The 12,402-nt window shown below is 44.8% G+C and overlaps 1 pseudogene; it reads left to right on the forward strand.

Moving 5' to 3' along the window:
* The first annotated feature begins 9,914 nt into the window (after window positions 1-9,914).
* On the forward strand, window positions 9,915-10,033 carry LOC135052206 (5S ribosomal RNA; annotated as a pseudogene).
* The last annotated feature ends 2,369 nt before the right edge of the window (window positions 10,034-12,402 follow it).

Consider the following 12,402-nt stretch of genomic DNA (forward strand, 5'->3'; position numbering starts at 1 on the left):
GGTTCTGTACGCTCAGGCATACCTACTTGATTGATCTGTTTCATCACCTCTTCCGTTTTCATGCAGATACACTGTTATTGTTACTTAGTTACTGAGCATGATGTGTGCTATTATTTGATGTATGTATCTCCTGCTTTGCAAACATATTGTTAAACGCTAAAAATCAATAAAAAAATATTTTCTCAAAAAAAAAAGAGAAAAGAACCTGTGGTTTAGTAAAACTGTTTTGTTTTCATGATATACCTTGGTGTCAGTATTGTTATTTTCTGACAATCCCAACAATACTGTTACAACAGGTAATTGAGGACCTGTGTCCCTGCTATTAATTCCAACTTGATTTTGCACAGTAGCAATTCCACGCCTATACTGGGAGGTTAAAAAAATAATTATTGGCCTACAAAATGCCATTGTACCCACTATCCACTTAACCACAGATTTGTGGACAAGCGGTATTGGTCAAACTAAAGATTACATAACTGTGACAGTCGACTGGTGGGTGTATACTATAGCCTTCAGCAGCAGCAGTATCTAACACACAATGCCAGCTCATTCAGAGGCAGGCTACTCTTTATATCACCGGCATCACTAAAGCTGGGTACATATTGGGGGTCATTCGCTAGCTGCATTTGTTCGCAGTGCAGCGATCAGGCTAAAAAATTGCAGTTCTGTGCATGTGTATGCGGCTCAATGCGCACGCGCGACGTATGGGTATAACAAACTATGTATTTTCACACAGAATCTAGCGAAGCATTTCAGTCGCAGTGGCTGCCGCAGAGTGATTGACATGAAGTGGGCGTTTCTGGGTGTCAACTGACAGTTTTCAGGGAGTGTTCAAAAAAATGCAGGCGTGCCAGGGAAAACGCAAGCGTGGCTGGGCAAACTTAGGGTGGGTTTGTGACGTCAAATCCAGAACTGAAAGGTCTGAAGTGATCGCAAGCGCTGAGTAGGTTTGAAGCTACTCTGAAACTGCACAAAATTTTTTTGCTGGCGCTCTGTGAACCATTCGTTCGCACTTCTGCTAAGCTAAAATACACTCCCAGTGGGCGGCGGCATAGCGTTTGCACGGCTGCAAAAAACTGCTAGCGAGCAATCAACTCGGAATGATCCCCATTATACGATGTATACCCATCCTGACATCAGCAGCGACGGGACCCGGCTGGGGAGCAACAGAGCATCCGGCAACATGGTCCTTACTAACGACATTCCTGTCAGCCCTGCATGTAGGGACGATGGAGGAAGTCACTGAAGACCCACGGGAGCATCCATTATCAGCGACAAAGTGGGTACACAGTAGACAATGTGGGGGTCATTCTGACCCAATCGCTCACTGCAGTTTATCGCAGCGCAGCGATCGAGTCGGAATTGTGCATATGCCGGCGCCGCAGTGCGCCGGTGCATGCCAGATGGCCGAAAGCCATCATTCCCTAGCGATCGCCTCTGCCTGATTGACAGGCAGAGGTGGTCGCTTGGCGGGAGGGGGCTGGACGGCGGCGTTAAGCCACCGTTTAAGGACCATTGGGGGGTGGACTGCGGCGGCTGTGTGACGTCACACGCAGCCGCTGCGACCCGGGCAGCGAAGAGGTTCTCCCGGGAGTTACTCCTCAAATGTAAAAGCAGATTTTGCATTTCTGTGTGTGTGGGAAGGGGGGGGGGGGGGGGGGGCGGCACTGACATGCGGGGCAGACTAGCCCTGTGCTGGGCATCCCCCTGCATGTTTTAGTGCCTGATCATAGATGTGCTAAATTTAGCACAGCTACGGTCAACTCGGAATGACCCCCAATGTGTCTGATATCCTGGTCTGATCTGTCAGACTGGATGACATATTGTCTAGTGTGTACCAAGCTTATGAGGTATACCAGTGTCAACCTGTCAGTAAATTTAGAGATGTCATAGCAAGATGGCTTACCTCGTTAAGACTTTCCTGGAGATTTGTCATTACCAATAACTCATGTAACATTGTGAGAGCTTTACAACTGGGTGAATTTGAATAAGTCCCATGTTTTGCCCACACAATTAACTTGGTGGTTCATAATTGTTTTTTAAATGACAGGTGCATGCAGGAGATGCTATCTGTGGCTCAAAAAATGTCTGGACATTTTTGGCATTCATTCAGCAATTGCATATACATTAGAAGATGGCAGTGGCTGCAAGACCAGTTACATTTGCTATGCCACCAAGTAAAGCAAGAAATAGTGACCAGAGGGAATTGCACACTTTATATGCTTCAGCAAACGGAGGAACAGCAACAAGCCATTAAAGCCTAAACAATAAGCTATATTACTTTATAACTTATATAACTTTGTGGCCAGCGGTTGACCGAAAGTAACCTCACCACTGACCGCAAAGTTCCCACCATTGGTTATAATGGAGCGCATAGGCGCTACATTGTAACACTGCCGTGTGCTGCCTGACAGACATTTCAGGAGCACACAGCCAATCAGGAGGGTGCCACGACGTGGCGCTTCCTGATTGGCTGAAGGAACCCTCTTAGACAGAAGTCAGGGGGGGTTCCTTCCCTGGCAGTCGGGGAAAGGGGTCCCATGTGAAAACATGGGGCCCCTTTCAGTGCGTGGTCGGGTGTTCGTTTTGTTATTTTGCCAAATTCGTGGATTACAAATAGAACAGAAGAGGAACGAACAACACTGGATTATGTGAGTATAATTTTCCCAACAGGTACCCCATGGATTCTACATGGAGAAGAGGACCGACCCTCGTGTGAACATAGGTAAGTATGTATGTATGGAGGTGTGGAGGTATGTAATAAACTTTTACTTTCAAGGTGTGTGTGTCCTGTTTTTATTGGGGTATTTTTTTTTGTAGTAGTACTACAGGTACCAGCGGGCCCGGTTTTCCACCGCATGCTGGTACTTGTGGTTCTCCAAGTACCAGCTTGCGGGGGAGGCTTGCTGGGACTTGTAGTACTGCTACTAAAAACAATATTCAAAACTTCTCAAAAAGGCTATCAGCCCCCCATCCGCCGCCCTTGGATGGGGGGGGAAAGCCTCGGGCTTCACCCCTGGCCCTTGGGTGGCTGGAGGGGGGGGACCCCTTGATTGAAGGGGTCCCCACTCCTCCAGGGTACCCCGGCCAGGGGTGACTAGTTGGGTATGTAATGCCAGGGCCGCAGGGACCTATATAAAAGTGTCCCCCGGCTGTGGCATTATGTACCTGGCTAGTGGAGCCCAGTGCTGGTTTTTAAAATACGGGGGACCCCTACGCTTTTTGTCCTCCATATTTTTGGAACCAGGACCAGGCGCAGAGCCCGGTGCTGGTTGATTAAATATGGGGGAACCCCTGTCAATTTTTTCCCCATATTTTTTCAACCAGGACCGGCTCAAAGAGCCCGAGGCTGGTTTTGCTTAGGAGGGGGGATCCCACGCATTTTTTTTTTAAAATAACACTTTCACACCCCTTCCCACTGATAAACATGCACGGATCTCATGGATCCATGCATGCATATCAGAACACGGTAAAAAAAAGCAGGTCTGTTTTATTTTAGCACTTTCTTACGATTTGTATTTTTTCACGGCAGTGTTTGGCTATTGCCGGCAGTGTTTGTGAATTACATTTTTTAGTAAATTACCGAGTTCTACCAATTTGCAGGTGTATTTGACCGATGGTGTATTCATTCGTATTTTTTAACTTGGACTTCCAAAAAAATACGAATGCCCTCATCACTGCCGTGATTTGTGTTTAGTAAATTCCCGAGATGACACTTTGAAGAAAAAACACCATCTCGGTCAAAATCGGGACCTTAATAAATATACCCCATAATGCTTATATTATTAACGTGGTGGCACTGCCTGGCTCTGAATACATGTACAGTAAGTTTGTTGTTTATAAAAAATAAGATGACACACTTATGTGAATTACTGCATGTATATTATTACTGAAATGGCACAGCCTGCCCCTGAACACACACAAGTTTAAAAAAACAAACTTTTTTTCTGTTTTTTTAACAATTGACAACAACTTCACACTGTGACTCACAGCACTTAAATTATTAACGTGGTGGCATGGCCTGGCTTTAAACACACACAAGCTTTTTTTATTTTTTTGCTGTTTTTTTGTTATTTTTTATATTTACACACTGCGGTAAATAACTATGCTTATATTATAGTAATGATGGTATGCACCATTATGCACTAATGTAATGTTGATTCTGCACTGTGTGCAGTGACAAAAAAACAAACAATGTGCACCAAGGGTTAATACTGCCCCTGTATTAGGAGATGTGGGCTGCACTGTGGGCAGTTACAGCACCAATGCTCACCAGTAAAGGGATAATGCTGCCCTGTAGTAGGAGCTGTGAGCAGCACTGTGGGCCCTGACAACAACAAAAAAAAACACCACCAGTGTGCACCAAGAGTTAATGCTGCCCCTGTATTGTATATATTAGGAACTCTAGACTGCACTGCAGGCAATGAAAAAAACTAACAAAAAAAACAGAAGGACCAGTGTGAAGTTACACCAAGTGTTAATGCCCTGTGAAGTACAGCACCAGTGTGGCACACTTATACCCCTTTCACATCGCACAAATAACCCGGTATCGATACGGCATATTGCCATGTTGACACGGGTCAGTGTGCGATGTGAAAGCACTCTGCCGGAATTAGCGGGTCGCCTGACCCGGTAATTCAACCCGGTATAAAAGAAGGATTATACCCGGGTTAAATACCGGGTCAGGTGCAGTGTGAATGGGAGCCGCGTCGATGCGACACGGTTCCCATTCACAGCATAGGGAGAGGCGGCGCAGGAGATGTGCTCATCTCCCAGCACCGCCTCCAACCCCGCCCTGCTGCTGCTGCGCCCCACCGCTGCTATGGCAACCGACCCGGTATATTGCCGGGTTGGAAAGCCAGCAGAGGAGCGCAAATGCCGGATCCCACCCGGTAAGGACACGTTTCTTTTATCGGCTGGGATCCGGCATTTGCGATCTGAATGCGGTATTAGACAGTACAATATACCGGTAGATGTTCCTGCAGTATAAAAAGTAAAAAAAAAAATGTTTTGCTAACTGTGTTCATGTACAACTAGCTCAACCAGTATTAGCACTAAGCAAATGACATATGGGCACCACTGCCTAACATACAGTCTCCTCTTGTGCACTTTGAAACTTGATTGTAGTCTATTCTGAATGCCTGACATCCAATACCTTTGTCCATTGTGAAATGGCACCTGAATCACTGCAGGAGGGACTTATATCGAATACAAAACACGTTAGATGCGATACTGGGAAATTTACGTTATACCTCGTTTTGGAATCTGAACAAGGCAGGAAAACCCGAGCTAGTGCTCATATTCCCTCAGATCGCTAAAGTTTGGATAGGCTGATTTTTCAGGAAACTGGGCCTGCACATCTCTAGTTTACATTGTCTCAGCGGTGGATGCAAACTGTCCAACTTGATCCCTTCAATCAGGTGCAAAATGCTCTGCTTCAGAACTTCCCTCTTAATTTATGATTGCCATGACCATTATTGAAGTAGTTAATTGATAAGAAAGGTGTTTCCATTAAACTATTTACATGGAACGATGAAGGCCTAAATTAGAGATGAGCGGGTTCAGTTCTCAGAGAACCGAACCCCCCTGAACATCCCATTCAGAGTCAGAATAAAAGTCCAGCTCGGGACTTCCCGCCAGACTCTGAAACCAGAATGAGGCAAAACATCATCATCCCACTGTTGGATTCTTGCAGGTTTTGGATTCCATATAAACAGCCATGTGTCACCACCATCTTCACTCCGAACTTGGAGAGTGAGGGAGACAGACCTCCGTTTCTCTGTGGGTGGTGGCGTCGGGTGGGGTCAGTGTGTGCTCTGTAGGGGTGCTGTTCCTGTCACTGTGATGTACCTGTGCTGTTAGGGGTGTTGAACTGGCTGTCACTGGTGTTTCATGTGCTGTTAGGGATGCTACAGCTGTACATGGGTGTTGCTGTTTTGGCTGTCACTGTGTTGTACAGGGGCAGGGGCACTGTCCTCCTGTATGCTGGAAAATACAGGGGTGTTGTCCCTTTCTTGTATGCAGTAAAAATTTAGGTGTTCTGTTGTTAAAATAAAAGCACACTGGCCCTGTATGCTGTACAAATTCAGATGTGCTGTTGTTAAAATAAAAGCACACTGGTCCTGTAAGCTGTAAAAATACAGGGGTGCTGCTGTTAAATTAATATTACACTGGCCCTGTATGCTGTAAAAATTCAGTGGTGCTATTGTTAAAATAAAAGCACACTGGTCCTGTATGCTGTAAGAATACAGGGGTGCTGTTGTTAAAATAAAAGCACACTTGTCCTATATGCTGTGAGAATACAGGGGTGCTGTTGTTAAAATAAAAGTAACTGGTCCTGTATGCTATAAAAATACAGGGGTGTTGTTGTTAAAATAAAAGTACACTGGTCCTGTATACTATAAAAATACAGGGGTGCTGTTGTTAAATAAATGTACACTGGTCCTGTATGCTATAAAAATACAGGGGTGCTGTTGTTAAAATAAATGTACACTGGTCCTGTATGCTGTAAAAATACAGGGGTGCTGTTGTTAAAATAAAAGTACACTGGGGCAATGTTCTGTGTGCTGTAATAATAAAGGGGTGCTGTCCTGTGAAATGGAGAACAACAATTTGGAGGAAAAAATAGTAGAAGATCATGAACCACTTCCAGTTCCTAGTACTCGTGCCGAAGCTGCTGCTGCCACCGGTCATGACATTGATGATGCAATTCCATCAACGTTGTCTGCTAAGGCCAATGCCCAATGTCATAGAGGGCATGTACAATCCAAGAAGCAAAAATGAATAAACAGAAAAAAAAGAAATTATCTGAGAAATGTAAAATTGGCAATATGCCATTCACGACATGAAGTGGCAAAGAAAGACTAAAGCACTGGCCTATGTTCATGACTGGTAGCTCGGCTTCTCATAAGGGTGGAATCCCTCCCCCCTCTCGAAAAATGTAAAAAATTAAGTTTGTTAAAGCACAGGAAAACACAACTGTGTGTTCATAGATATCACAAATTCCCAAAGAGGGTCCAAGTGTGTCCGCGATTGCAATGTCTAGGCCTGACCTTCCCAAGACTGTATTGAAAGAGTAGGATCCTTTTGCACGCTCCCTGCAAATACTGGGAGGAGCACCGCCAGTCCAGTTGCTTTTATTGAGATTTAGGATGTCATTGTAGACGTATATCAGGATGAGGAGGATATTGGTGTAGCTGGTGCTGAGGAGGAAGTTGACGATGAGGATTCTGATGGTGATGTGGTTTGTTTGAATAAGGAACCAGTGGAGACAGTTGTTGTCCATGGGATGAGAAAGCCCATTGTCATGTCTGGGCAAAATACCAAAATAGCCACCTCTTCGGTGTGGAATTATTTCTCCACAAATCCGGACAACAGGTGTCAAGCCATATGTTGCCTTTGTTAATCGATAATAAGTAGGGGTAAGGACGTTAACCACCTAGGATAACCCTACCTTATACGTCACCTGCAGCGCATTCATCAGAAGTCATTGTCAAGTTCCCAACCTTTGGGTAAGAGCATAAGCAGTCCACTGACAGCTAAGTCCCTTCTTCCTGTTGTACCTAAGCTCCTGCAATCCACACCACCAACTCCCTCAATGTCAATTTCCTCCTCAGTCAGTAACTTAAGTAGTCCTGCAGGCCATGTCACTGGCATGACTGACGAGTTCTCTCCTAACCAGGATTTCTCCGAAGGATCCTTGAGTGGTACAACTACTACTGCTGCTGTTGTTGCTGCTGGGAGTCGATCATCATCCCAGAGAGGAAGTCGGAAGACCACATGTACTACTTGAACTAAGAAATTGACTGTCCAACAGTCCTTTACAAGGAAGATGAAATATGACAGCAGTCACCTGGTTGCAAAGCGGATTACTGAGGCCATAACAACTATGCTGGTGTTAGATGTGTGTCCGGTATCCGCCATTAGTGCAGTGGGATTTAGACAGTTGATGGACGTACTGTGTCCCCGGTACCAAATAACATCTAGATTCCACTTCACTAGGCAAGCAATTCCCGGACTGTATAGGGACATTAAGAAAAGTGTCCTCAGTGTCCTGAAAAATACGGTTGTACCCACTGTCCACTTAACCACGGACATGTGGACAAGTGGAGCAGGGAAAACTAAGGACTACATGACTGTGACAGCCCACTGGGTAGATGTATTGCATCTCGCAGCAACAACAGCTGCGGCACCAGTAGCAGCATCTTACATACGCCAACTTGTTCCTAGGCAGGCTACGCTGTGTATCACCGGTTTCCGTAAGAGGCACACCACTGACAACCTCTTACGGAAACTGAGGGACATCATCGCACAATGGCTTACCCCACTTAGACTATCCTGGGGATTTGTGATATATGATAATGCCACCAATATTGTATGTGCATTACATCTGGGCAAATTCCAGCACGTCCCATGTTTTGCACATACAATTAATTTGGTGGTGCAGAATTTTTTTTAAAATAACAGGAGCAAACAGGAGATGCTGTCGGTGGCCTGAAAAATTGCAGGCCACTTTCAACAATCAGCGACTACGTGCTGAAGACTGGAGCGCCAGCAAAGACTCCTGAACCTGGCCTGCCATCACCTGATGCAAGAGGTGGTAACGAAGTAGAATTCAACACAATATATGCTTCAGAGGATGGAGGACCAACAAAAAAACCATTCAAGCCTATACATCCACCTACAATATAGGCAAAGGAGGAGGAATGCACCTGACTCAAGTGCAGTGAAGAATGATTTCCGTGTTGTGCAAGGTTCTCTGACCCTTTGAATTTACCACACATGAAGTCAGTTCAAACACTGCCAGCTTGAGTGATGTCATTCTTCTCATCAGGCTTTTGCAGAAGCAGCTGGAGAAATTGAAGGAGGAGCTAAAACTAAGCGATTCGGCAAGTATGTGGGACATGTGGATGGAGCTCTTCATTCGCTTTGCCAGGATTCAAGGGTGGTCAATCTGTTGAAATCAGAGCACTACATTTTGGCCACCATGCTCGATTGTAGGTTTAAAGCCTAGGTTGTATCTCTCTTTCCTGCAGACACAAGTCTGCAGAGGTTCAAAGACCTGCTGGTGAGAAAATTGGCAACTCAAGCAGAACGTGACCCGTCAACAGCTCCTCCTTCATTTTCTCTCACAACTGGGGCTGCGAGGAAAAGGGTAAGATTTCCTAGCCCACCCGCCGGCAGACGGGACGACACTGTTAGTATACTGTCAGCCGGCATCCCATCTGCTGGGCTATCATATGTATTCTGTTCAAAATAAATCCTGAGTGGGCCCTATGGAACATAAATTCCACATCATCAAAATTTTCTTTGTCTAGAGGGTAAAAACTATAATTAGCAAAATTTGCAGCTGCAGCTAAAAAACTATTTTATCACAATGGGTGTCCTCTGACACTTTATCTTTATCGCTATTCATACCAATAGGGGTCCACCTATTTTATATGGACTGGTTAGAGATGTCTTTTACTAAAGACAGTAGAACAGGGAAATTCTTTAGTATATGGCTACCTTAGCTAGGAAAACTCATATCCGTTTGCCTTACTTCATGGTATAACTTGAAAAACATAATTTTTTATAAAAAAACTGATTTAAATTATTGTGTTTTTAAGATATTCTCATATTGTATTTATTGATTGTGTTGCAGTTCTACAGTATAATCAAATATGTATTAAAAAAAAAAAGTTGTTTCAACACAGTTGACAGCAATCATAAAATTAAGAGTATAGTCCAGGAGTAGAGCATTTTGTACCTGATGTAAGTGGTCATATTGGATATTGTGTTAATGTTGGAAAGAAATAGATCTATAATGAAACAATTGTGCCTGCACAGGCCAATGTCCATGCAAGTGTAAAAGGACACCTGTGTCATTGCCGGAACAGCTCTTCTCTTATGTGTAGGACACAGTGGTCCTACACACCTACAGCCATACCACACTGGATATGCCGAATCTCATCTGATATTTGAAGCTATGCAGTGTTGGGCCTAGTCAGGACTTAGATGGGAGACCCTCTGGGAATACCAGGTAGTGTAGGTAGAGGACCAAACTAATGATTCAAATGTTTGAAAAATCAGTTGGGTGTCTGTTTTTTCCTATCTAATAGACAGGAAAAAACAGATACCCAACCGACTTTTCAAACATTTTAATTTTTCCCAATGAGTGTGTTACGCTACTTGATCTCACTGCTATTGCATCCAGTTTATCTCACAACAACTGAGTGACACTGAGCCTATGTGACAATTTAGATCACAAAATGCACATACTGTACTGTGTTTTCTCCTGCATTTAACATTTACCATCTTTTATACTAATTGGCACCTATCTATTCTATTTGAACTCTCATTGCAAGAGGGTCTCCAGTTTCCCCAGTGCTGGTTATACCAACAGGGGTCACTGGGGGTATACTCAAGCAACAGCAGATTCAATTGTCCCAACTATTTTCTTTTCAGAAATCCACTCCATTAGCAGTGCTTTCACCCATTTCTTCAATGCCACACGGCACTAATATTAATATATATTAATATGCCAAACAGATTCTCATGTATGGATGGTAATGGTTGAATGCCATGTATAACACTGTATCAGGAGCTGAATTCTACATGTCAGTGTTTTTCACACTGGAAATCTTGATAAAGATGCCGCAGTGCATCGAAACGCGTTGATACAGTGTGATATGTTGCGTTCAACCATTACCATCCATACATGAGAATCTGTTTGGCATATTAATATCCGGATATATATGTCAATTTTACAACATCATTTCCATTTATGGTATGGCTGTTTGTCCACCACTTTGATCTTTTACAACTCTTAAATAAATGAGTTTTTTGCTTCTAATATTGGTCCCTTTTTTTGGTTTTATAGTTTTAATATGAGAAAAAAGTGGCTCCTACTCATACAGTGACGAATGACCCCGGAGCCTTAAAGAAACCTTTTCGTGCTTCGCATCATTTGTATAAAAGTAAGCACACATGTAAGGACTCTTTTCTGACATTCATTCGGGTGACCTTTCTCAGACGGAGGTGGATCTTGGATTTGGGACTATTTTGCCACCATCATCATCTTTCCTACACATTGGGAGGAACTTTATCCATATATTTTATATTTGCATTATTACACTATGTTGTGTTTTATTTTTTGTTTCATGTTGGTTTGAAAAATTTTCATACTCCATTGTGAGGATCATTGAACAGTTTGAACATTTGGACGCGCAAAGTGAGATTGTACTTTTCTTTTTTCTATTTGCCATAATAGGTTGGTGACCTATTAAGTACCATCTTTTGCTGCTTCCATTGCAGCACCATAGGAAAAATACTTTCTGGTTCTACCAGACTTCACTACCTGAGCCTGGATCCGAGCACGGCTCGAGTTTTCTCACCTGACTCGGAAACCAGAACGAGGCAAAATGTCATCATCCCGCTGTCGGATTCTCATGGGTTTTGGATCCCATATAAGGAGCCGCACGTCACCACCATTTTACCTCCGGCACTGGCAGGGCCGGTTCAAGGGCGCAGAGCGCCCCGGGCAGGAAAGGGGCGTGGCCTAATACAGGGGGCGTGGTGAGTCACGCCCCCTGTACATTGAAAGCGCCGCTTGAATGCTGAGCGGTGCGCGATGACGTCATCGCGCACCGCACAGCAAAAGGTCCTCTCCACGAAGAGAAACTAGACGCTATGCACCGCTCAGCAGTTACTCTCCACGAAGGGAAACTAGACGCATAGCGTCTAGTTCCCTTCACAGGAGGCGCCGAGGAGGACGGGGACGGCAGCGGGCAGCGGAGGCGGACGGGGGACACAGCGCCCCGGGCAAAGGCGGCGCCCCGGGCAAAAGTCCTGCTTGCCCGTGGCAAGAACCGCCACTGGGCACTGGAGAGTGTAGCAAGAGGACGTGTCTCTGTCCTCAGTGTCTATGCGGGAAAGAAAGTGGGGTGGTGATTCCAGTGCTGTCTTGTGCTGCTCAGTCCAGTGTAGTGTCTTATGCTGCACCAGTCCAGTCACAGTGGTGGTGTCCTCTGCTGCCATATGTCCAGTGTAGCTGTATAAATCCAGTGTAGTGATCCTGTGTTGTCATGCGTCTGTCCAGTGGTAGTGTCTTGTGCTGCATCAGTCCAGTCACAGTGGTGGTGTCCTATGCTGCCATATGTCCACTGCTGCTGCTGTATAAGTCCATTGCAGTGGTGCTGTGTTGTCCTGCATCAGTGCAGTGGTGGTGTCCCTGTGCTGCCATATAAGTCCAGTGGTACTGCCGTATCTGTCCAGTGATACTGCCGTATATGTTCAGTGATACTGCCGTATACATACAGTGGTACTGGTGTATAAATTCAGTCCAGTGATAATGCTGTATAAGTCCAGTGATACTGCCATATATGTCCAGTGGTACTGCCATATAATTTCAGTGATACTGCC

This window comes from Pseudophryne corroboree, chromosome 2 (genome assembly GCF_028390025.1).
Source record: "Pseudophryne corroboree isolate aPseCor3 chromosome 2, aPseCor3.hap2, whole genome shotgun sequence".
In the NCBI taxonomy this organism is placed as follows: Eukaryota; Metazoa; Chordata; class Amphibia; order Anura; family Myobatrachidae; genus Pseudophryne; species Pseudophryne corroboree.